Source organism: Petaurus breviceps, unplaced genomic scaffold, assembly GCF_028583685.1.
Source record: "Petaurus breviceps papuanus isolate PSGF00001 unplaced genomic scaffold, PetGlider_PUasm1.0 78, whole genome shotgun sequence".
NCBI lineage: Eukaryota > Metazoa > Chordata > Mammalia > Diprotodontia > Petauridae > Petaurus > Petaurus breviceps.
In genome coordinates this window covers 8,998,941-9,013,129 of record NW_027186502.1, presented here as the reverse complement: position 1 = coordinate 9,013,129, position 14,189 = coordinate 8,998,941, and the positions used below count along the sequence as shown (strand labels likewise).

Sequence of the window (14,189 nt, the reverse complement as noted above, 5' to 3'; positions counted from 1 at the left end):
TAACCAATGCTAATATTTTTCTAATTTTCTAATTATAGAAAAACATAATTACTATTGGGAAAGGAAGTTTCACTAGTTCATTAAATAATATCTCATGAATTGGAGTAGGACCTTGAACTAATTATTAATTAATAAGAACTTCAAGTAAAGATTGAGATTTTAGTACTGAGAAATAAATTATTCCAACATAACCCTAGATCACTATAGAGCTCAGAAGAATAAAATTAAAATTGGTCCAGCCATTCTGAAAAGCAATTCAGAACTATACACCCAAATTCTACTCCTTGGACTATTTGAGAAGAGGGAAAAGAAAGAGAAAAATGTCCTAGAGGTACAAAAATATTTATTGTAGTTATTTTTGTAGTGGCAAAGAACTAGAAATACAAACCCCCATCAATTGGGAAATGACTGAACAATTTTGATATATGAATGTAATGGAATACCATTGTGCTGTCAGAAGAAATGCTAAGGCAGTTTCAGGGAAATCTGAGGATGCCTGTATGAAGTAATGCAGGATGAAGTCAGCAGAACCAGGAGAGCAAGAGCAATTTTCTAAAGAAAAACAGCTATGAAAAATTTGAGAACCTGGATCAATGCAATGACTTCCTAAACTAAAAACTCCATTTTGAAGAATGCTACCCACCTCTTGAAGGAGAGATCAGGGACTCTATAGGCAATGAGACATGCATTTTGGACATACCCCATTTCAGAATTTGATTTTCTTGAGCATGCATTTTTGTTGCAGGGACTTTGAATTTTTAAATATTCCAATAGGGACTGGGGATGATTTGTGAGTGTTATGAGGGAGAGGAGGGATATGGTAGAAAAAAAATAAAAGAGGGCAACTGAGGTATCTTTTTTTAATGTTCTCTTCTAAAAGAAGAGAACAGAAGGAATGTAAAAAAGAAACACAGACAACTTTGAAAATTCCGAGTGGAATTTATCATATACTTAAGAAGGAAAGCAGGTTGTACATAATAGAAATCTGAATTTTCCTGTATAATCCTATTTTTCTGTTCTACTAGGGAAATACCTAGTGTAGGGAGATATTAATTTTATTTGATATTTATTAAGTTCAGAATAAACATACATTTTGAAAAATTTAAATTAAAATAATTTTGTGTTCAAAGTTTGTCAAGGAAGATGTCCTATGAAAAGTTCTCATTAACAATGGAATTGTGGTTAATGTATAATATTTCCAAAGGCCTGTATTTGATTATGACAATGTGCTAATTGTATCAAGCCCACATTACTACAAAGCCTCCTCCATAAAATCCACTGTCATACTTTGGTTCATCTGTTATAATAGTACTATATCTAGCAATGCAAATCAAAATCTATTCTTTCCTGCTCATCCTTTTCAATGTTTCCCATGTTTTCCAATAAATCTTTCAAAGGAGTTCCCTCCAATATTCTAGAACTCCTGACATTGTATGGATAGCAGTAGAACATATAAACTATTTGCTATCTCTTGCCCTTACTATACAAATTAATCAACAAGTATTTATTAACTATCTAATATGTTCTAGGTGGCACACTAGGAAATGGGGATATAAAGACAGAAATGAAACTATTTCTTCCCTCAAGCTTACATTCTATCAGAGGAGAAACATGATCAGCCCATCTTCTTTGCTGGTCATACATCTCTATAATGATAGCCTTTATTCACCTTCCCACACATAATTCCTTGTAATTTGTTGCAGCCTGCTCATACCCATCATTTCCTTCTCCATAGCCCTTTGGGTGAACCTCAACTTGAATTCTTCAGAGACTGTAGCATTCAATTATTTGAAGCTGCAGAGCATCAGCTTGAAATTTCATCACCTCTTACATGGACCTATTCTCTGTACAATTGTTTTAGTTTGTTTTCTTTTAATGACATTTCTGTTTTGTCATAACAGCATATTTAAGACTGATATTTGAGTGCAAATGTGTTCTTTCTTCCCTCATTAATGGTGAAAATCTTTGCCACTTTTCTCCATTTCTTGGTCTTTTAGCTGTCTTCTGCCCAGTTTCATCCTTTTGTATGTACTTGGGATGTCTTTGCTTAACTGGGTCTATTACCAAGCTTTCTGTAAACATGTTTTCCCTCTACTGCTTCTTGCTATTTTATGAGGTGACTACTGTTCATAATCTTCTACCATTCTCTTGTAATGTTTTATAAATGAATTTGTGTTCTAAACTGTTGTTTCACTTGGCTTCCATGCTTGGCAAAGAGATCAGATGTTTTTGGTTAAGGTGCCTTGTAGACTCTTTTGGTCATCTTGTTTTGGCAGTTAATTATTTAGACATAAAAATGTATTGCTAATGTCTGTCCTTTGGGAAACCTGCACCATAAACAATAATAAAGAGGAAAACAGACCAGTGAAATATATAGAAAGGTAGAAGTTTAACAATCTTCTAGACTGGGCCTAACTCAGTCTAATCTCCTGGTAGTTTAGGTTTGATATTGGAACAAATTAGACACTTGTAAGTTATTCTATACTTAGCAAAAGGAAATTCATGTGGTCATAGAAGAATAATTATATTCAACCAAGGCACTGAGGACATGATGATTTGATTCAGCTAAGCAAAGCTCCCTTTTCTGAATTGTCCTTTATCAACCACCTGTCAATAGCAGAGAACTTCTTGCAACTGTTTTAAACTCTGGTGACCAAAAAGTGATAGCAACATACTGAGGCTTTAGTTTCTTGTGCCAATCAAGATTCAAGAATTGTCTCAATACTAACTTGCCTAACTTGCATTGGAGCAGAGGTTAGGGTATCACTCCTAACACAGAGTGATAAGAATAAAACCAGAAAATGGTAGTGCTGGGGCAGCCAGGTAGCACAGCGAGTAAGAGCACCAGCCCCATAGTTGGGATGACCTAGGATCGAATCTGGGCTCAGATACTTAGTACCCACCCAGAGATAACTGGCCGTGTAACCTTGAGCAAGTTACTTAACCCCAATTACTTTAAAAATAAAAAAGAAAAAGAAAATGGTGGTGTCTCTGAAACCAAGGAAGGAAAGAGGATCCAAAAGTCTTTGTGGTCGTGTTTTGCTATTTGATATTATAAGGAATACACTAGCCTCCCTAGCCCTCTAAGCAAAGAAAACCAGGGAAAGATAAAAAGCCACTTTCAGGGAAGCTTTTATCTCTGTCAGAGTAAAACCAGATTACCAAAAACCCATTTTCCTATCAACAGGGAATTGGAATATTAGCCAGCCACCAATTCCCAGACATGAAATAGGGAAGACTCAAGTTCAAACCCCACCTCAGATAATAACTACATTGTGTGACTCCAGACAAATCATTTAACCTCTGGGTGCCTCAGTTACCTCATCTATAAAATGAGTATAATAACAATGCCTTTCTGACAGGGTTGTTGTGAGGATGAAATGAGTTAATAATGTAAAGTATTTTGCAAACTTTAAAATGCTAAATAAATGTTAGCTATTATTCTTCTAAATGAATATCCTTAAGTTAGGTCTACATACCCTGTCTCAAAAATCAGTTCTTTGCTCACACAGAAATCATGAGTAAGTAGTAGTAAGTAAGTAAGTAGCCAAAAGATTTATTGAAGAAAGAAGAGTTAACCAATGAGGCATTATATCTGACAACTCTGAAGACACAGGTTTCAGATGAACTGATGATGTCAGTAGTAGTTTACATACTAAAAGTACCCTACACAAATGAAACCACTAATCTATAACTCTTTCCCTAAGAAATAAAAATAAATAAATAAAATCTTCATGCCTAGCACAATATGTTAGAGCCATAAAGGAGAGAAATGTGGTTCCATCAGTGCAGTGTGACAAATTCCCTCTATCAATACAGATAAGTACTAGGAAATTGCTTTAGACGTAGAAGATAAGTGATCTTCCCATGGATACATTGATGGTAAGTATTGGGTTGAGGGGGACCATAAAACTAAGTCTTTTCAATTCCAAGCTCCATACTCTATTACCTGTACCATGCTGCCTCATTATTCAAAATAGGTGCTTAATAAATGCATCTTGATTTCTGGTGCCAAGATGGCAGGGTTAGTAGGAACCCTCTGAAGTTCTCCCAAATCCCCCTCCAACCAACTAGAAAACCACCTCATATCTGACCTAGGAGCATAGAAGTAGCTCCCCAGCCTCAACAGAAAGGTCTGTCTCACTGGGGTGGGAGTAGAGCAAGGTCCAAGAACAGCAATAGCACCAAGCCTCACAGCATGGGGCCTGCAGCAAGGCTCCAAGCTTGGGGCAATCCTCCAGCAAGACCCCACCTTCCTGCAAGCCAGCAGCCCCCTAGGCAAGTGAGCAGTCTGTGCAACTCAGCAAGGTGACCCTTTCCCAAGCACAAACCAACAGCAAGATCTTCTCCCCATTGATGACCAGTACCAAAGCTCCACCCAAGAGCTGGCCACCAGCAAGACCTTGTCCCTGGGGCTTACCAGTAGAGAGACCCTGTTTCCATAGCAACCCAGCAGCAGGGTCCTACCCCTGGGGCAAACTAGCAAAAACATCCTTCCTCCAAGGTCAACCAACAGAAAAAAAAATTATTACCATAGCAACCCAGCAGCAAGGTCCCATCCCTGCAGTAGGCAAGTAGCTAAAACTCCACCCATTGGAGGCCAAGAGGAAGGGCCCCACCCCCACCCCATACAAGCCAGAAAGGAAGCTTCCCCTTCAGAGGAAGCAAGCAGCTAAACCCAGATCCAGTGTAAGACCCAAAGCCTCAGTGCAAAAAGCTTGGGACAGTAGTGCAGGACCAGAGCCGAACTCTCACATAAAAATACCACGTCTCAAAAAAGGCAGGAAAATATGAGCAAAACAGAAAAGATCTATACTATAGAAAGTTGCTGTGGTGACAGGGAGAACCAAGGCACAAACTTAGAAGAGAGCAATAATGTGAAAACAGCTACAAATGAAATCTCAAAGAAAAATATAATTTGGTCTCAGGCCCAAAAAGAATTCCTGGGAGAGTTTTAAAAAGATTTTAAAAAAGCAAATTAGAGAAGTAGAAGAAAAAAAAATATGTAATGTAAGAGAATCATGAAAAGAGAGTCAATAGAATGGTAAAAGACAAATAAAAATTTACCAAGGAAAATAACTCCTTAAAAAATATAACTGGCCAAATGAAAAAGGAAGTACAAAAGCTCACTTAAAAAAATTCCTAATCGTGCGCCAGGACGCAAGCCCACGCGCGCATAGGCCCGGTCCGGCACTCCTGGTCCCCGGCGCGAGCGCTCACGAGAGGCCCCCGGCTCTGGCCCCCCAGACTAGGCCTTGCCCGGGGACTCCCAGCGCCATGAAGCAAGAGGGCTCAGCGCGCACCATGGCGCCAAGGTGAAGCAGCCGCCGCCTCCGCCGCCGCCCCCGGCCGCCCCCCTGGATGTGGAGATGAAGGAGGAGGCAGCGGCTGGCGGAGCAGCCGGGGAAGGCGAGGGCAAAGTGGCCTTGGCAGAGCGCTCCCAGCGGGAGCTGGACACAGTCACCTTGGAGGACATCAAGGAGCATGGGAAGCAGCTGGAGAAGGCTGTGTCAGGCAAGGAGCCCCGCTTTGTACTGAGGGCCCTTCAGATGCTACCTTCCACTTCACGCTGTCTCAACCCTGATGTTCTCTACAAGGCTGTTCTTGGCTTTTTCACCTCCTGTAATGCCACCCGTGATTTCTTACTCGCCTTCTTGGAAGAGCCCATGGATACAGAAGCAGATTTACAGTTCCGTCCCAGGACAGGAAAAGCTGCCTCAGCCCCCCTCTTACCTGAAGTGGAGGCATATCTCCAGCTTCTCATGGTCATCTACCTGATGAACAGCAAGCGCTACAAAGAGGCACAAAGAGTTTCCGATGACCTCATGCAGAAAACCAGTACACAGAACCGCTGAGCCCTGGACCTGGTGGCAGCAAAGTATCATTATTACCACGCCAGTGTCTATGAGTTCTTAGACAAACTGGATGTGGTGCGAAGTTTCCTGCATGCCAGGTTACGGACGGCCACCCTTAGGCATGAGGCAGATGGCCTGGCCACTCTACTTAACCTCTTGTTAAGAAACTACCTGCATTACAGCCTGTATGACCAGGCTGAGAAATTGGTGTCCAAGTCCGTGTTCCCTGAGCAAGCCAACAACAATGAGTGGGCAAGGTACCTCTACTACACAGGGCGAATCAAAGCCATCCAGCTGGAATACTTGGAGGCCCGAAGAACAATGACCAATGCTTTGCGCAAGGCCCCCCAACACACAGCTGTTAGCTTCAAACAGGTGGTGCACAAGCTGCTCATTGTCGTGGAGCTACTGCTAGGGGAGATCCCAGACCGACTACAGTTCCGTCAGCCCTCACTTAAGGGCTCCCTTATGCCCTACTTTCTTCTGACCCAAGCTGTCAGGACAGGAAACCTAGCCAAGTTCAACCTGGTCCTGGATCAGTTTGGAGAAAAGTTTCAGGCAGATGGGACCTACACCTTAATCATACGACTGCAACACAATGTAATTAAAACAGGTGTGTGCATGATCAGTCTCTCCTACTCCCGAATCTCCCTGGCTGACATTGCCCAGAAGCTGCAACTGGATAGCCCAGAGGATGCAGAGTTCATTGTTGCCAAGGCCATCCGAGATGGTGTCATAGAGGCTAGCATCAACCACGAAAAGGGATATGTCCAGTCCAAGGAGATGATTGACATTTATTCTACCCGAGAGCCTAGTTGGCTTTCCACCAGCGCATCTCCTTCTGCCTAGACATCCACAATATGTCTATCAAGGCCATGAGGTTCCCTCCCAAATCTTATAACAAGGACCTCGAGTCTGCGGAGGAGCGACGTGAGAGAGAGCAGCAGGATTTGGAGTTTGCTAAGGAGATGGCCGAAGATGACGATGACAGCTTCCCTTGAACAGGGTGGCTGGGGAGGGGGAGGGGTGTGTGGGGGCTGGCTCTGCGTCTTCCCCCTCTGGGGCCCCTCTTTTCCGGAGAGCCTCCTCCCCCACAGTGTCTTACAGACTGCATGTGCAGGGATGGGGGACGGGAACTGACCCCCACCCGACCACAGGGCCTCTCTCCAGCCGATGAATGGCTTGGCAGGTTGAGGGCAGGCAGGCAGGCTCCCCAGGGCAGGGTCCTGGCCAGCAGGATAGGAGAGGTCAACCCCATGTTCTCCTCTGGGGAGAGGGGGTAAGGGGGTGGGACACGTGGGGTTGTATGTTTTTTGAAGCTTCAATTATGACTTTTAAACAATAAAAAGTTCTCCAAAAAAAAATTCCTTAAAAATTAGAATTGAAGAAGTGGAAACTAATGATTCTATGTGACATCAGGATGCAATAAAATAAATTCAAAAGTTTTTTTTTTAAATAGAAGAAAATGTAAAATTTCTCATTGGAAAAACAACTGACCAAATAGATCTGGGAGAGATAATATAAGGATTATTGGACTACCTGAAAGCCACTATAAAAAAAAAAAAGCCTGGATAACATTCTTCAAGGAATTATGAAAGAAAACTTCCCTGATATATTAGAACCAGAGGGCAGAACAGAAGTTGTAAAAATCCACCAATTACCAGCTGAAAGAGATCCCAAGATGAAAACTCCAAACAACATCATAGCTAAATTCCAGAGCTCACAGATTACAGAAGAGTATTGCAAGCAGCCAAAAAGAAACAATTCAAATATCATGGAGCTATAGCTAGGATTACACAGTATTTGGCAGCTTCCACATTAAAAAAAAAAACTAGAGGGCTTGGAATATGATATACTGGAAGGCAAAGAAGATAACAACCAAAAATCACCTACCCAGGAAAACTGCATATAATTTTTTCCAGGGGGGAAAAATGACATTTAATGAAATAGAAGACTTACAAGTATTTCTAATCAAAAGACCAGAACTGAATAAAAAAATCTGACCTCCAAATGAAATACTCAAAGGAAACATAAAAAGGTAAAAAGATAAATAAGGGAAAACATAAGAAGAGGAAATAACCAGATTTTCCCATCAATTTTAATTTCTACATTTTATAGCAAATGAACTTTCGTTATTGTTGTTCTTCATAAATCAGCACTTATATTTGGAAAGGGGAAAGGAGAGAGCCTATGCACAAAATTTGTTTATCCATATAAAATTGTTGCAGCTTAGTCTTTATAGTCAACTAAAATCTCAGGACAGCTGTAGACTACGATGAAGGGAGAACGTAATGCTGCATATCTCCAAGCCTGCTAGCAGCACAATTTGTAGTAGTGAGTAAAAAAGGGATAGCAACTGCAAAAATTGAATGGAATATAGAAGTGGTATGATTATCAGGAGATAATCAGCATGAGATAAAGGGCACAGAGGGACACTGGAGAAAACAATGTAGGATCAAGGCAAGCAGATAGTTGCCTCTAAACATTTTATTAATTCCTTTTCATTTCCTTCTTCAAGATGATTCTTGAATTTTTACTTTTTTTCTTGATTCCTACTCATCATGTTACATCATCAAACTGCTTGATTATATCACTACAACAGTCTCATTAACTGATTTCCACTCCTTCTAGTCCATCTTGAATAGCTAACTAATGTTCCTAAAACCTTACTTTAAACAGGTCACTACCTTGGCCAAGAACACAGTGTGGTGTATTTGAATACATATAGTCAAGAGTGATCTAGACTAATTTTCTATTTCTGACATTTATTCATTTTATGATCATGGGGGAGTCAAACTAGTTCCTTCATCTATAAAGTTAGTAATAATACCTCAGTACTTACCTCACAGGATTGCTATGATGATCTAGTGAGATAATGTATTTTGCAATTTGCATTTTGCAAATCTTAGGGCACTGTATATAATTATTATTATTATAGTTATCATTATTGCTATTATTTATCATCTGCATTGTCTATATTCCTCTGCATAGGTTCCAAAATTCTCCATAATTTCATTTTTTACCATCCAACTGAATGTCTCACTAGTACTTAATAAACTTTCCTCCATTAAGGCCAATCTTCTCACAGTCCTTGACACTTTACATATTCATTCCCACTTCCATGCATTTAAAAAAAAATTCTATTCCTTACAAGAATGCCTGCCTGTCTTCCTCTACCTCTCCAAATCTTACAGATCCTTCTAAGCCAAGCTCAAGTCCCAGTTTCTCCATGAAAAATTCTGATTATAATAGTATAACATACGTATTTCTCCTTTCTTTGAATTACTATTGGAATAAGTTCATTCCAAATAACTCAATCTTTAATTATTCTCTAATTATTTTACTTTGTCTAATCTTACTTCCCATTCATACCATAAGCTTCTTGAGTGTTGTGTATTATACACCTTTTGTTATCTCCCGGAACTAGGAAAAGTATTAATTACCAGCAGAGTATTAGATCCATAGTAAACACTTACTGATTTGATAGGACATTGGAACATTTGGAAGTAATAATCAGTCTACAAAGTTAAGTGGTAGAATTGTTAAGAGATGATGCCCAAAAATACCCTGTGAATTAAATAAGGCAAGGCTGTGGGAAAAAGCAATTACAACTATTTTAATAAAAACTGTGCTGAAATGGTGGTCTTCTCACCATGAGTGCCATTATTGCTGTTTTTAAAGTACTAAGTCATTGTAAAAGTTGTGATTGTTCATATTTATATAGAAAAAAATCTGACTTTTATGTAAAACTTCAAAGTTTACAGAGCAATTGCCCCAAAACAACCCAGTAAACTATGTCATTTTATTATCCCTGTTTTATAGGTGAGGAGTCTGAAGCTTAGATTTGCAAAAGGCCACTAAATTACTAAGTGACAAAGACAGGATTAGATTCTAGGGCCTTTGATTCCAACTCAAATATGCTCTCCATTCTACTATGCGAGTTAATAATTTGAAGCTATGCCAAATATCTGTGGAATCTCTTAGTTATTAGATTTCTCAGCTCTGTAAACTTGGTAAAAAAAAAATCATATTTTTAACTTTTTTCTATTTCTCTCTTAATTGCTAAAAAAAAAATCTCTTTTGAAAAACCAACCTTTGTCTTGAGTGAACTAAGGGGAATAAAATCTTTTGACTTAATACTGGTGCTGTCCCTCTGAGTTTACCTTCCATGTATATTCTAGTTTGCTCATATACTGTTATTTTCATGTTTTCTCCCCATTTGGACTGTAAGCTTCTTGAGGGTAAGGACCTTTTTTGTATGCCCTGCACTTAGCAAAGTGCCTGGAAAATAGTGAGTGCATTTTGTCAAAAGTTTTTTTAACGAATCTACTGATAAAATCATAATTTCAATTATTTTTGTTATTAATTTTGTCTGGCATATTTATAGTCGTCCTAACATTGAGCCACTTCTGTAAACTTGGTAAAAAAAAATGCAACCTAATCATAGTGTAAAATCTATTTAATATGTTGCTGTTGTCTCTTTGCCCTCTACAAATCACATCTGAAGCACAATATTAAGAGCACAACAGTTTAAGGACAAATAAGGATCATGTGAAGAAATTGGGCATGGTTAGCCTGGATAAAGAGAGACTCATGAGGTTCAATAGAAGTTTTTAAATGTTTAAAGCTATTCATGTGGAAGAAGGACTAGGTTTGTTCTATTTGACCCTGAAAGGAAAAACCAAAAGCTGTGGGTAGAAATTACAGAGAGGGAAATTTTAGTTCAGTGCCAGGAAATAAGACTTTCTAACATATAATGCTGTCTAAAAGTGGAATGGACTGCCTGGAGAGGAGGTGAGTAAGCAAAAACAGTACTACCACGTTGGGGAAAAGATATTGTGAGTATTCTCTTCATTTATGAAACAGACTAGATGGCCATGTAGGTCCCTTCTAACTCTTACATCCTAAGATTGTGTTATTTTATTGAGGTTTTTTTGTTTGTTTTGTAAATCAATGTTTTCTTTACTTGTTTTGTTTCTTTCTGGTTTAGATATCAGGACCTTATCTGTCTCATAGAAGAAGTTTAATAAAATGTCATCTTTCTCTATTTGTGCAGATAATTTATGCAGTCTTGGAAAGAATTGTTCTTGAATGTGTGTTAGAATTCAGTTAGAAATCCATTTAACTTAAGAGGTTTTTGTTTGTTTGTTTTAACTTTGGGGAGTATATCTCCAGATTTTTCAGTTGCTATTTCTATCATACTGCTTTTAAATTCTCTGTTTCTTGTTCTGTCAATAGAGATATTTTATATTTTAAAATCATTTATCAATTTCTGCAGTTTTGTTGGCATAAAATTGGACATAAAATTTCTAATAATTTCCTCATCTCTTATCGTTTCTCCTTTATCATTTTTGAGTATGTTAATTTTTTATTCCTTTATTTTATCAAATTAGCTAATGGTTTATCTATTTTTCTAGATAAAGAAACAGTTCTTACTTTATCAATTCAATTTTTATTTCTTAATTAATTTCCAAATTTAGGAATTTGTGTTAATTTGAGGTGAATTTATTTGTTGCTTTTTGGATATTTTTAGTTTTTATGCCCAATTCATTCATTTTTTTCTTTTGTTGATTAAAACATTTAGAAAATAAATTTTCCTTTCATGAGTTCTTTGGCTACATCCCAAAAGTTTTAGGTTTGTTGTCTCATTTTCTGGATGAACTTATCTATTGTTTCTATTTGTTGTTCTTAACCCACATGTTCTTAAGTATTTAATTATTTAATATCCATTTAAGTTTGAATCCTTGATTCAAATGCCCTATGTCGATTATAATTTTTACTGTGTTATAGAATCCTTTATTTCTATGTGTTCCATTCCCTTTTTCATAAAGTCTTTTAATTCATTCATATGGTCTACTTTGTTTTCTAAACTAGTATTTATTCAAATTTTTCCTCAAGAGCTCTAATTTAATCTTTAAAAATATTTTGTTCATTTCCTCCATCCACTGTTGTAGTCCTTGTAACCAAGCCATTCTTTTTTTCCCCTGATACTCTATTTGAACTTACTATAGAGTTATGCTCTTCTGGATTTATCTCTGGTGCTTATCTTAACCCATAGTATGCATCTTTTCATTGGATTCAGAATTCTCTTCTGTTGTTTTATATTTCCTTTCTTCTTCAACAGCATTGACCAGTGACAAGGAGTTGGGGTTAGAGCTGTGATCAGCCTTTTCCCTCTGACCCAATTCCTGGCTTCTTTTTTCAGCTCCTGCTGAAACACTTAAGATATGGTTACCACCCTGCTTCTTTCTCCTCCTTGCACAGTCACCAACCAGAGTTTATATTGTTTCTGCTGAGACCCCGAATGGCCCTACCAAGTAGAAATTATGATGACTTCAGTCCTCATATAGAATTCAGGGGAAATATTTGTCTGCTTCTGTTTCCTCAATTATTTGGTATAGCCACTGAACACTGAAGATCATATATGTTTAGGACTCCAGGCATCACCCCGGGATAGCTTCTATGTTTCACTGGAGAATCCCTTATCAGTAGTTCAGGTTTCCTTTATGACTCTGCATGTAGGCTTTGCCAAGAGCAGAGTCATCTATGTATTTTTGTATAATCCTTTTTAAAATTTTAAAATTTTACTTTTTTGCCAGTAGTTACCTTTGTTTCTTCTGGTTCCGATATAATGGAGTCTTATTCCAGCTTTTTTCAGCTCCTATCTGCTAAAGATCAAGCTAATTTCAAGCTGCTGTGGAGGACCCTCTTACCAGAACGCTTTCAGCATCCGTCCTTGAGAAAGTCTGTAGTGGTAGAAGGTCTTACTGATGTGTTCCTTTGGTTTTATTTCAACCAGATCCTTATAAAATCTTTGCTAGGATTTCCTTAGGAGAACTAGGCTTGACTAGAGGATCAGCACCTCTGGTGTGAGGGCTTGCTGAGACTTTTTCATAGCTGCTCATTCATTTTTGGTGTCCATTGGGCACTCAGCTTTAACCTGTGGCTTCAAGACGCTATAATATGCACAATAGCCACACCACATTAAAATCACCTTGGTGGTTGGGCTAAATCAGATTGAGGGTAACTGACAGGCCCCAAACTCATCAAGGTAGGAGGATTTCTACTTCCCCTGAAAGGATGGGTAGATGAGAACAATTCATTCAAAGAGTCATGAGGACAGATGAAGCCGGCAGTGTGGAGCACTTAGATCTTGGTCAGACAGGGAAGACACCAAGGTAATCCACTGCATCTCAGGCCACTGCCAGTCATCTTGGGGTTTTTTTTCTTGCCACTGTATTTTGTGTGGCTCTGGAAGAGAAATGAGGGTGGAACTTTAGTGCATTTCTGCCTTACCTAAAGTCAATTCACATGAGTCAAGATATCACCCTGTGATGCCATTGGACCTCTTTGAAAAAGAAGGATAAATAACAGTAATAATAACAAACTTTCATATCACCATCTTTTCATCATTAGCCTTTTCTTTTCTGTCCCATGTGCTACTGTATTCCTATTAAATCCAGTTATTTATCATCATAAAGAAAAATGTTTAATATTGCCAGAAATTATGAGAAAGATATTTTAAATGTTATCCCTATAATTACATTTAAGTATTTACACAGGAGTCACAGGAAATTCAGAGTGTACAGTCTTGGACATATGCCTTTCTATGAGTTTTATCATCTGAAGGTTTGGGGACAAACTGTTCTTCTAAAATACTAGTACACTAAATAAAAAGGAAAAAGCAAATAAATTAAGAGGAGACAATTATTTCTACTTCAAAGGCAGGAATAAATCAACAGAAAGCTAATAACCTGTCCTGTTTCAAAACCAAAGAGATAAAATCCACTGGTTCAGCACTTGGGGAAAAAAAGTGACTAGTTGAGCCAAACAAGGTCATACATTTTAAACCTTATGGAAAGGACAAGAATAGAAGGAATTAATTTGATTCTTCTAATGGTCTGCTACTGTCATGATACAAAGGAAAAAAAAACCATAATTTAGCCAACTAATGCCCTTTTAATAATGTGCTAAAATCAAATAGAAGAGGTATTTTAAAACAATATAAAGAACACTGACTTTGAGGTCAGAGGATTGGGGTGTGAGTCTGGGCTAGCATACTTTTTTTTCCAAATGCTTTCTTAACTTCTGATTTACATCATTCATTTCCGCCAGATTTTGAGTTACAAATTTTCTCCCCGTTTTCCCCCTACCCACCACTCCAAAATAACGGTCCCACAGGATATCCCCTCCTCCAATCTGCTCTCTCCCATATTTTCTCCCATACCCCTTTCGATTTCTCCAGTGGATCTCTATGCCCCAGTGACTGTATATCTTATTTCCCAATTACATGTAAAATAGTATTGATAATAGTATATATATATATATATATAT

At 38.3% G+C, this 14,189-nt stretch overlaps 1 pseudogene; it reads left to right on the top strand.

Moving 5' to 3' along the window:
• Nucleotides 1-5,262: 5,262 nt before the first annotated feature.
• Nucleotides 5,263-7,219, top strand: LOC138175674 (26S proteasome non-ATPase regulatory subunit 3 pseudogene; annotated as a pseudogene).
• The last annotated feature ends 6,970 nt before the right edge of the window (nucleotides 7,220-14,189 follow it).